The 12,971-nt window shown below is 32.6% G+C and overlaps 1 protein-coding gene and 1 long non-coding RNA gene across 17 annotated transcripts in view; both read right to left on the reverse strand.

Moving 5' to 3' along the window:
• Positions 1-12,971, reverse strand: part of GPHN (gephyrin) — a 429,045-nt gene that overhangs the window by 191,926 nt on the left and 224,148 nt on the right. The window lies entirely within an intron of this gene.
• Positions 1,545-5,926, reverse strand: LOC103886320. The gene is made up of 2 exons (XR_649837.4): positions 5,391-5,926; positions 1,545-5,279 (listed from the first exon to the last, which is right to left on the reverse strand). It is a non-coding gene; the product is annotated as an uncharacterized LOC103886320 (long non-coding RNA).

The following is a 12,971-nucleotide window of genomic DNA, read 5'->3' on the forward strand; positions in this document are numbered from 1 at the left end:
AAAGAAAGACATTAAATGTTCATGTATTTCATATTCTATATGCTTTACAATGACTAGGAAAAAGAAGCAAGGCAGGAATGGTACAAGTGCTGATGTCAGGTTAAGTTGATAGTGGAGCTAATACTTGTTTCAATCAGGTTGTGGCTAATCACTAGATGTAAAACGTATTTTACTCTGTGACAAACATAGCAGATAATATATCTGAAAGAGTTGAAACAAAAAATAACTTTACCTTTAATATAACGATAAATATTGATAATAATATAGTCAATATTTATTGAGTACTTACACATATCAGGCACTGCACCAAGTACTATTAAGCTGTTAAATCCTTAAGATACCCCAAAAGGTGGTATCATTCCTATTTTACGGGAATATGAGGTGTAGAGAAGTTAACATGCTTAAGGTCACAAAGTTAATAAGGGACAGGGTTGGGTTTCAAATCCAGGGTTAGGATTCAAATCTAGCCCCAGACTTTAAACAGTATGTTAAATTGATCTTCAGTAAGTCTACTTCAACAGTACAAGAAAGCCAACAAAATATTAATAACTGCCAAGCATGAACATTTTTAGAATATGGTGAGAAGCTGATTAAACCTGATTCTTTCAGAAAAATAAAGAGGTTATTTAAAAAAAAGTATGTCTCATGATCTCAAGCCCTAAAACCATATGGTAAGCACAGGCTATTTAGAGACTCTAGGTATCCAAAAAAAAAAAGAGATAAGAAAGAAAAGAAAAGGCAACATGAAGAATTTCCAAACATTAAATTTCAAGTGGGTCTTTAAATAACAAATGACTTCAAAATGTACTGAGCTACTTAAAAGACAGGATTACTATATCTTTCTCAATTCTGGGAGAGAATTAAGCCTTAATGCATTTATATTCATTGTGTGTAATGAATAAACTTCCGTTTTTTAAATATAGAATGGCAACCTCTTTACAGGATCTTAAGACAACAGCTACACATATTACTTCCTGTGTTCTATAGCTTAGCTGAAGAACACTGGTTGAGAAGGAAATGCTTTGAAAAAGAAAAATGGTGACCGGGGAAAATTGATAATTCTACTTGCTGAAGTCAAGGCTATACATTTCTTTTTTTTTTTTTTTTTCCAAGTTTATTTATTTATTTATTTATTTATTTATTATTATTATTATACTTTAAGTTCTAGGGTACATGTGCATAACGTGCAGGTTTGTTACATATGTATACTTGTACCATGTTGCTGTGCTGCACCCATCAACTCGTCAGCACCCATCAACTCGTCATTTACATCAGGTATAACTCCTAATGCAATCCCTCCCCCATCCCCCTAAGGCTATACATTTCACCCAAATGCATGTTTGGGAGTAAAGCCCGAAGGAGCAAAAGAAAATTTACCTTGTTGCTGGTCTAAAAGATACTTATCTGAGTCTTTAAAAATTACACTAGGATTGGTGGTAAACCAAATCTGTGTAAATCCATGGAGATGAACCACAGCAATATATGACCATGAGCTGCTTCACATTTCTTAAACCTCTGTAATGTATGGAAAGCTGCCACTTTCATTTTTTTTTTTTTTTTTTTTTTGCCAAAGCCAGGATGTTAAAGTAGATGTGGCTACAAAGCTCATTTATGTATCAGAAGTAAGGATTAGGAGACAATTCAAAAGCAGAAATAACAAATATGACAACATTTAATGACACACTAAATGTCAAAGATGAAAAACAAGAAAGAGTAAAAGATAACTAGAAGATTTCTATGCAGGGACACTTTAAGAACATTACCATTGACAGAAGTATTAAGAAAGCAGAGCTGGACATATTGAGTTTGAGATCACAAAAAGACATTCAAACAGCAGCTGGAACTGTAAGTATAAATACAGGTGAGCTATGTCATTTTCATGCTATCCCATTATAATATGACATTATAACATATATTATAATGTGCCATCATTTATTTGGGCTCTAACTAGCTATATCTCTAATTAATCTATTTCATTTGTAAATTCTCTAGAACATAGGAAAGAAAATTTAGAACATTATGATGATAACCTAATCTGTATATATATAAAGCTGGACTTCACTTAAGTACTTTATGGACTCTCTTCATTCCTACTTCCATGAAGGAGAGGATATACATATTTCCTTTCTCTCTCAAAGATACATATAGTTTATATATTAGTTTTAAGGCAGCTCAAGAACTTTCTAAACTTGTTACACATCCATTAATATTCCCTCATCTTAAACTTTAAATTTTTCTTGCCGTTTTCACTGATGACCTCTTTTATATTGTAAATGATAATTATATGAGGCAATATACAAGGATAAGCATAAATTCGCTAGTGCCAACTACAATAGTGTGTTTTAAAAATATTTTTATTATGGAAATTTAAAAACATATGCCCAAGTAGACAGAACTCTTCTCAATTCTTTTTAAAGAATGCTTTAATTAGATGGATTTATCAAATATCCCTGTCAAAGAGAAAGTCATGTGTTTTCCCATTATCTCTATGGCTTAGCTACTAATTTGTATGTCAGAGAGACAGATATATACTAATTTTGTTTTTAACAACACAATTTATATACTCTAGCTCATTTCTACAAATTTGAAAGTGAGGTAGGAATCAATACATTTTAATAGCAGCAGTTGTAGTGTTTTCAAAAGACACAATTCTAAGATTTCTTCACACTATCTCCAGTTTTCTAACTATAGTATACAAATGGCATAAAAATAATACATGTGAATGAAAGGGTGGAACACTGTAGATAAATATATTGAAATAAGTAATAAACCATTATTAAAGATTTTCTAAATGAGATTTTATATAGTAGAACATCTTAGGTGGTTATCTCACCGTATAGAATCTCTATTTTTTGGCTACAGTTTCTTCCTTTTTAAACAGTATGTAGTTCTGGGGTGTTTAAAAAATGTTCCTATTTTTTCTTTTGAAGTAGAAAATAGTATGGTGTTTAAAGTCCATTTACCTTTCTTCTCTTCCTTTTTCCCGCTGTGCCTTCCTTTCTTGAATATGTAGACCTACTCACTGCAATTCAACTGAAACTTCTGTTTGCAAAAGCTCCAAAACTGTTAGGCAGTCCAAGTTTGTTCAGATCAGAATTGGTGTCCTAAGAGTATCTAAGAGTTCAAAGGACAACTATTTTGCATGTTACAACTTTAAAACCATCTTTCCTTTAGGTAGCTGGAAGTTCTTAAGCATTAAATAAAAACACAATTTTCAGTCCCTGTGTACTCAACAGGAAATAAACTATTTAGCTTCTAAATGTCAAATTATCTAAATCAACCTTGCTACTGGGAAATCTAAGACATTAAAGATAAGGCTCTAAAGGGTTTAATTTGGACCAGTAAAAGCATGACAACTTGGATGTTTATTAATTTTCTTTGGTTTAGATACTGTGTTATAAATTATAATAAATTCATATCTAGTATATATTTCAACTTCTCAAATAAGTCAGAAGGAATTCAATTTCTATCAGAAGAAAGTATTAATTCTGGCTTTGGTTTATACTAAGGGAATTCTGAAGCAATCTTTTCAAAGGATTTGAAAAAGGAGTTCTGCTAGAACACTGCTGGAACAAAGTTGAAAATCAGTTAGAAACGTGAAAGATGAGTTCTTTTTTTCCACTTTGCTTGAAGGGATGAAAGACTGTACAATATGAGACACTAACCTCACTACATTAACAATATTTTATGTATTCTAAATGTAAAGCCAACTCCAAAGGCCAAGAAATAGCTGGCAGATTATGATTATATTTAAATAAGGCATAGTAGGTAGCTCAATATTTATCAAATGACTAAATAAGAGAAAAATAACAATAAATTACATAACAATAAATTATATTACCATAAATGTTAGATGTCTTTCTAACATTTCTTTGAATTAAAGTTTTGTGTCTTATAGGTGCATCTTCTCATAGTATATACCCCAAACTATGTAACCAACCTGAACAAAGTAAATGGATGAAGTGAAAATACACACTACTAACGTTTTGTATTAATTAAAGTTCTGTATTTTGTAGGTGCATCTTCTCATAATATATACCCCAAACTATATAAACAACCTGAACAAAGTAAATGGATGAAGTGAAAATACAAGACTACTACATGCTAGTCACAGAGCTAATGACTTTTAACAACTTCTTAACAGGAGAAAGCATGGTATTTAAGAAAAGACAATTTTCTACCACTCACTTGCTAGCTTTATGATCAGCCTCTTTGTGTCTCAATTTCCTCATCTTTAAAATGAGGATGACATTAATATCTACCCAAAACAAGGCTGTTACGAAGATTAATTGAAAATGAGATCTCAAAAACAAAGCTTATCACAAGTAAAATAATTATATATACATATTATATATATACACACACACACACACTTTTTTTTTTTTTTTTTACAAAGGGACCATAACTACATGGAGAAACGTTTGCTAAATAGTATCAGTCAGCTGAGGTTATAAATCTTGTTCCTATACAACTCATGGATAGGTTCATTTTTGAGCAAGGCTTATTTTTTTCATTTAATGAATGACACAGAAAATAGTGATATGCAATTGGTAAACCAACGTGCTACATTAGGGATTGGAGATTTTATTTCTTCAATAGTGAAGGTAAATGAAGATGATGATGTAAATGTAAGGGAAAGAAGAGATCGAGCCATGGAAGGTTTGGCTACCTCCATAGTGATGCTATAAAATAAATACTGTATTTTGTACCAATGATCCTGTCAAGAGGTTTCCAAATGAAAAATCAAAAACTAAGAAGAATATTCCTTGAAATTTTAATTATTAATGTTTACAGTCTAAAATTCTGTGAAATATTTACCAATTTAAAACTAAAAAGAAATAATTATTTCTAGAAAGAGGATTATCATGAATATTAGATTGCTTAAGGAGTTCTTCATTTTATTGGTCTTTATAGCATCATAAATTAAACATAAACAGCACCTATGGAGACCACAGAGATGTGGCATTGAGTGAAAGAGAGAAACCCTACCACAAATGACAGAAAGAGAAACATACTTCATGACAAATAAAGAAAGCCCATGTGTCACAATGAAAAAAACAAACCTAGATGAAGCCAGAGTTAAGAGCTGAGTGCCATGGTGCCAATGCCACAGCATACATAATCCCCCCAAGAAGCCAGTTCCACATTCCAACGTGAGAGCCCTCCTGCACACATGCTGTCATAGAGAAAGTAATACCCTGATGGATGCTGTAGGCTGTGATTGGAGATGATGCCAATGGTAGACTTCTTACACACTCTCATGGGAAATGGAGAATTGCCTGGATGAAGTGGCAAAAAGAAATGGGTTATATATTTTTTACACTAGCACTCATAATCTTTGGGAATTAAGAAAAGACCTATAGAAAATGTGGTGATGAGATGATACCAACCTTCTCTTTCAAATGTCTTTGTTGATACTACAAATAGCTCATTTGGCTTTCTTTTCTTTGCTTCTCCTTAGTGATATGTTTCAAGAAGTTAACTCCCCAGGAAATCAGTTTTAAGAGAAAAAAATCTCACAGTTACAACTTGCAAAGTTAATTGAAGAAGATAGCTGCAATTCTATTGTTGAATTCTAAATTCAACTTTGTGAGGCTATGGGTTTGTCATGCCATTTCTTTCAAAGTTTTTTCCTTAAAATTTGAGATCTGCAGATGGTATTCTGCCTCTGGTTCTGCATATACTACCTGGTATTTTAAATAGTCCTATCTTTCAAGGGTTTCCTTTGGGATGACATTCTGAGATAATATTTTTATAATCAGAATTAAGCTGATAATACTGGTCTTAATATGGTAGCTATAGTGGCCTGTACAAACTAAATACATGTGGAAATTATGTTATAAAGAAAAGAATGAAGGCCTTAAAATTCATAAAGTCCTTTTTTTTTTTTTTTTCAGATGAAGTCTCACTCTATCGCCCAGGCTGCAGTGCAATTGCATGATCTTCGCTCACTGCAACCTCCACCTCCTGGGTTCAAGTGATTCTCTTGCCTTAGCCTCCCGAGTAGCTGGGATTACAGGTGTGTGCCACCACGCCTGGCTAATTTTTTATATTTTTAGTAGAGGTGGGGTTTCACCATGTTGGCCAGGCTGGTCTCAAACTCCTGACCTCAAGCTATCCACCCATCTCGGCCTCACAAAGTGCTGGGATTACAGGTGTGAGCCACTGCACCTGGCCTGAAGTTCTTTTATTTACCTGTCATATTTTGAGGTACATATACTCTTTCTTCTTAGCTACTCAAACAGTGCCCCTGCTTTGAAAGGAGACTTAATGGATATTCAAAATCTGTTAACAATATTTCAATAAATCTGCTTTTCGGAAACAAGAAAACCCATTTATTCTATAGGTTAACACAATACGAATAAAAAATTAAACCTCCTAAAAGACAAGGAACATAGGACAAATATGTCATGTAAAATATTTTACTAAAAGAACATGAATCTCTTTACTGTTAATCTCTTCTAGATTACAAGAATCTTAGGAAAATATAAGTAGCAAAAAATTATTAAAGTAACCTGATGAGATTTAAAAAAAGGAGTAAATCTTTTATTTTATATAAACAGATGCATATTTATTTTCTATTTAATAATCAACTTTGGATGTTTTCCTATGTCTGTGGTTAATGAGACACAATAATCAGTAATTGAATACAAATCTTCAGCTATCAGACACAGACATATATAGATATACAAACTGGAATCTCGCCTTTAGCCAATATGAGTTTAATACTAAGTTACCTAATTCAAAAGAGTCATTATGGAATTAAGGTAGTCAGAGCAATCAAGTTGGCTCTCTGGGCTTTAGCTATTTCAATGTGATGTAGTGACTGCCAAAAAAAGTTATTCAGACAACAGTGCATCATTCATAAAAATATAGAAATTTCCCCCTAAAACAGGTGAATTTTCCCCCTTTGGTATCCTCATCCCTTTCAGGCAAGTGCAAAGTGCAAGGCAAAATAAATTAAGGCAAAAGGAAAATAAAATGAGAAAAATGGTGAGGGCGAGCATGTTATTGACCATGTAAGAAAACACGTGCAAAATATACCTCAGATACACTATAGGTAGATGAGCACGAGGGAAGCCGAGCCTGGTTTTGCAGTGGGGAAAAGAAAACACTGTTAAAGAGGAAAGGATAGCATAGTAAGGGTCACAGAGGGTTTAGATGGCTCCATCACCAACACACTTGGCCAGATAATAAAACAGCTATATAAGCAGACACTTGAGTTTGAAATCATGTCAAGACTCAAGTTATTTGAAGAAAAACTTTGTGACAAAAAATACCTTGCTAAAAAAAATCCATGATGGAGATGACACCCTCTGCTCAGAATCTGGTATAATCTTGTTGAGAAGATCCTCATTTAAGAGAGAAAGCAGAACGCTGGACAATTTTTCTTATGGTACTGCACTGATCTTCACTAGCTTAACACTAGCGAACTACATGGGAGGTTGTTTATAGAATAACTCTACCATACATGTTCACAGTGTTCATTAAAGAGGGCACCAAAGCCAGTATTCTGATTCTGATTTCCTGTTTCGACTATTCCATTTTTGATATTACTGAACCTCTCTTTCTCCACTGAAGAAAGATGACAATAGAAGAATCAGAAATGCACTTACTATCAGATTTGTTCTTTAATTGTATTTCCAGTATCAAGCACAGCAGAATGTAGTAGGTGCTCAATAAATGCTTATTTAATGAATGAAAATACAAATCCCTTTTCTTCTATTCTTAGAAAACTGAACTTATGAAATAACATTCAGGAATTTTAAAGCTTAAAATCAGAAAGAGTTGTGCAAAAAAGTATCATTGCCACTTACTGCTTTGAGGCACTTTCTAAAATATAATGGCAATAGCAACGCTATAAAAATATAAAACCTTAAACACACAACTCTTCAACAGACTTAACCTTTATCAGAATGATTCACAGAATTTTTTGAACAGCTATTTTATCATTGATTTTTTAAAATAGCTATTTTGTACTCACAATCATGTTTAACCTTTATGATGTTAAATTGATAATGTTCTTCCCTATTCTTATTTTCTACGTTATCACACTGCCATGTTCAATTCTGTGTACTCTTTCCTTGTTAGGTTGTCTCACAATGCCATGTAAGATGAAGTTGTTAAGTATGTATTCTCTATTTACAAATACTGCAGGAAGTATCAAAATACAAAGGTAGGATGGGGAAATGAAGGTACTGGAGAAGGTGACAGTAGAAGAATTAGAAATGCACTTATTATCTAAGATTTGGTCTTTAACTGTATGCCCAGCATCAAGCACAGCAGAATGTAGTAGGTGCTCAATATATGTTTATTTAATAAATGATTATACAGACCCTTTTTCTTCTATCTTAAAAAACTGAACTGATGAAATAATGCTCAGAATTTTTAAAGCTTACTATTACAAAGACTTGTGCTAAAAAGTATCATAGCCACTTAACGCTTTGAGGTACTTTTGAAAATATGGTAAATTCTATACATATTCAGAAATTACACATTTTCAACCATACACATATCAGAATTTCTTTAGCAAAATGCTAGTTCTAAGAAAATCTTGCTGTGTATGTGTTCTGTGTCTATATCTATGCCCATAAAACTGAAATACTTCATATTTCAAAACAGTTTGAGAGTCTTGTCATAGTTAAAATTTACTCAGTTCTCTATTTTCTACTGCTGGGAAAACTTACTTGAGATATTTTATTAGTACTTTATCTTTGAATTAAAGTCAGTTCCGAGGAGGGCAATTCTATGGTGCACATTAAACATCTCAGAAACGTGTCACTTCCATGCTAAATGATGTCTTAGGCCACTGCAGGTGATTTTATTAACATCATGAGGTTTTTTTTGTTGTTGTTCAAAGCACAGGATAAGACAGATTTTTCTTTTTCTTTTTTTTGAGACAGAGTTTCACTCAGTTGCCCAGGCTAGAGTGCAATGGCGTGATATCTGCTCACTGCAACTTCCGCCTCCCAAGTTCAAGCGATTCTCCCGCCTCAGCCTCCCGGGTAGGTGGGAATACCGGCACCTGCCATCATGCCCGGCTAATTTTTGTATTTTTAGTAGAGACGGGGTTTCACCATCTTGGCCAGGCTGGTCTTGAACTCCTGACCTCAGGTGATCCACCCACCTTGGCCTTCCAAAGTGCTGGAATTACAGGCGTGAGCCACTGTGCCTGGCCGTTTTTTCTTATTTTTATAATTGAAACCTTAGAATGGAATTAACTTATATTAAGAGAATAATAATAAAGTGAAAAGCAGCAAAATTACTCAAAATTAGTCCAAAGACATAATCCTATAATTGAATTACTGTTATCTTCATCATTATTGTAGTCTGGTCATATTTATAAGACATCATCTACCAAGACACTCAGGATGTTACATAATTATTATAAATGAAATAGTAAATAAATGAATATTATTAATATAAATAAATGTCAAAATGTCAAACAAGGAAGGTCAAATAATGTTCTACATAAAATAACCAAAAGACACTCAAATTTGCTTAAAGTAAGTAGAGTTAACAAACTGTTTGTTCACCTAAGTACTATTAAATATTTACTTATCTAGGGACTACTGTTCCAGCTTTTCTTCCCCACTCAAAGTCAGCTGATTCAATGCGAATACCATTTAGATTTTTAGGGTATGAGACTTGATAACATCAGTGTATCTTTTCCAGTTGTATAAAATTTCCCATAGAACGTGTATGATTTTAGGTGAGGCCAAACAGGGCATTTAGCAAAAATCAAAAGTTCATCATGGTCTTCAGGGGAAATATCCTTAAGATGTAATGAAGTAATAAATAGAAAATTGCAATGTGTGAAATGAAAATACTCTAAAAACATATTTTATATAACATTTAAGACAGCAATAATGAGATTTATCTTTGTACTCTGAAAACTCAGAAAGGAGCCTCCAATAAAAGAGAAATTTATAATCTATATTCTATCCACATTAGAGTTCCATATTTGAAGACTCTGTGTGTATGTGTGTGTGCAGAGGGGGAAATCTATGTGAAGAGAGAGAGTAGCTAGAGAAGACAATAAAAAAGAAGAGAATAAAAATGTAAAGGTAGACAATTTGAGGAGATCAGTCCTTCCAAACATATGCTTCCTTGTAGAATAATCTGAAACCATCCTCAGAAAAATGAGCAGGCTTCTTTTCTCAAGCTCTAAAATGAAGATAATTTTACAAACTCCATTATAACGATTCCTATGTTGACGTTATTTTGACACACTAACCAGTTACAGCAGGACTCAGCAAACATTTCTGTTTAAATAGAGAGTAAATATTTTAGACTGCACGAGACATATAATCTGTGTTTCAACTATTCAACTCTGCTGTTGTGTCAGTAACTGTAGGTTATGTGCAAATGAGCATGGCTATAATTTAATAAACCATTATTTTTAAACACTGAAATTTGAATCTCGTATAATTTTCACATGCCATAAAATGTTCTTCTTTTGATGTTTTCCCACAATTTATAAATGCAGAACTCATTCTTAGCTTGTGGGCCTATAAAAAAACAGGATTTGCTGATCTCTGAGTTACCACATTAACTCGATAAAAATAAGAGTGCAAAACTCCCCTAAAGACAATGGGTAGATCTATTTATCAAAAATAATTTATATTTGCCCTATTTCGTACTACGCCATTTTGGCATTCAGGAAATTAATTGTTAAACATTTAAAAATCATGATTCCAAAGACCATTACTTTCTGACTTGATTCAGGTATTTTTCTTAACACTTATTAAAAATGTAGTCTTATTTTGGGCTATAACTCCTCCCTTGACTAACTTTTTTCACTTTAAATACCATCCTTTAATTTGTGTTAGTATAGTTACATACTTATAGATAATTGTCATATTCCTTCCATTTCATTACTTTCTCTCTTAGTTTCACTTATATACCAATAATCTGTCTTCACGAACCATATTCCTTTTTGTTTATCAAAGCCCTTAAAAAAATCACACTTGGTCAGCCAAAACCTATCTACACATATTTGCAGCTGAATAGAAATTTAATATCATAATACATAAACTGAGTATTTAGATGAAAATACAACATTGTAGCATATGAGCATTTTCATTCCTTTCCTTTCTTTTCTTCTACCTATCTTTATTTCATGAACATTTATCTACTTTTTTCCTGAATATCTTAATATTTAGGCTCTCCTTGGTCCCACTGCTCCTCAACTAATCAAATTCTTTGTAAATTTACTTTGATTTATATTCTGTAAAGAAAGTATTCGTTTGGATTATCTTATTCTATGTTTTTATTTTCTCTCTCTCTCTCTTTTTTTTTTCTTTTTTTGAGACAGGGTCTCACTCTGTTGCCCAGGCTGGAGTGCAGTAGGGCGATCTTGGCTCATTGCAACCTCCATTTCCTGGGTTCAAATCATTCTTGTGTCTCAGCCTCCTAAGTAGTTGGGATTATAGGCATATGCCACCATGCCTGACTAATTTTTTGTATTTTTAGTACAGAGGAGGTTTTTTTCCCTTGGACTCAAGTGATCAGCCTGCAAATAGGGAGGACACTACTTGCCTTTAAAATTTTTTTTTTGCTATACTGGACGGTTAATAGGATCCTTAGACTGATATACTTCATATTTAACATTTTTAGAAACAAGGTAATCAGAACAAAGTGTTTCTCAGTGAGGCTTCCCAAAGTGCTGGGATTACAGGCATGAGCCACCATGTCCTGCCTTATCCTGTGTTTTTCAATTCTCAACACTGTCTTCACTGGCCTTTAATCCTGTGCATTACTTTTAATATTCTTCTTACTAGATTCATCCATTTGATTAAATAGAAAATTAATTTTTCCTCTATGTGGTTTTATTCTTCAGTCATTATTATCAGCACATCACCAATCTAAGGATTTGTAGTAATTTTTGTAGTCATTAAGGTAGAAAAATTCTGCTTAGGTATAAGACGATGATTTTATTATTACTAAAATTCCTAAAAACCCACTTAAAGTTCAGAATACATCTGCTTTGAATGACATAGAGAAAAGGATGATGTATTTTAAGTTAGAAATCAATAATCTAATACATCCTGTTTTATACTGAGTCAATGTTGAATAAATAAGGCATTTTAATATGAGAAATAAATAATATTATTCAAAACATTGTATCTTAGAATATTCTATTTTATATTGTTGATTACATTATCCTTAATGAATAATGGTGCCAGGCTCTTCCTTTTCTAAAAAATAACATATTGTCTACATCATCCAATTCAAGCATTAATGATTTCATTAAATCCTTATCTCACACTTCTGAATGATGTCATACCTTCTATATTAAATATTTAATTTTAAAATATTTTAATTTTCATTTATTAGCAAATTAAACTATTAGCAAATTAAATCTTCATCCTGCACTTCTGAATATCTTACATTCTCCATTAAATAAAATATTTAATTGAATTTTTTAAAATTTAATTTTTATTTAACTATTAAATAAAATATTAGACTTTATGGGCCACATAATCTGTGTTTCATCTATTCAACTCTCCTGTTATGTAAAAGTGACTGTAGGTTATGTACGTAAGAGTCTGAGTTAAGTCTGTTAACTCAGAACAAGTTGCCAGATTACCTATGATGATACTCTAATAGTAATTATTTTCCTTGAAAATTGAAATTGAATAATCAAGGCTATAACCCTCACATTCAGCTCATTATTTGTAATCATGCTGATATAACTAACAAATGGTAGAAGACACGATCAATAAAAAAATCTCCAAATGAAGTCTCATGAGAAGATCCTCAGAAAATTATACAATTGTATAAGGTACATGGTTCTGACCCTATCATCTAATTGAAACCTTCATCAGCATTTCAATGAAGTAAAAGACACTTCATATACTTGTTGATATGGTTTGACTCTGTGTCTCCACCCAAATCTCATCTCGAATTGTAATCTCCACATGTCAAGGGAGGAATCTGGTGGAAGGTAATAGGATCATGGGGGTGGT

Source organism: Papio anubis, chromosome 7 (genome assembly GCF_008728515.1).
Source record: "Papio anubis isolate 15944 chromosome 7, Panubis1.0, whole genome shotgun sequence".
Lineage (NCBI taxonomy): Eukaryota > Metazoa > Chordata > Mammalia > Primates > Cercopithecidae > Papio > Papio anubis.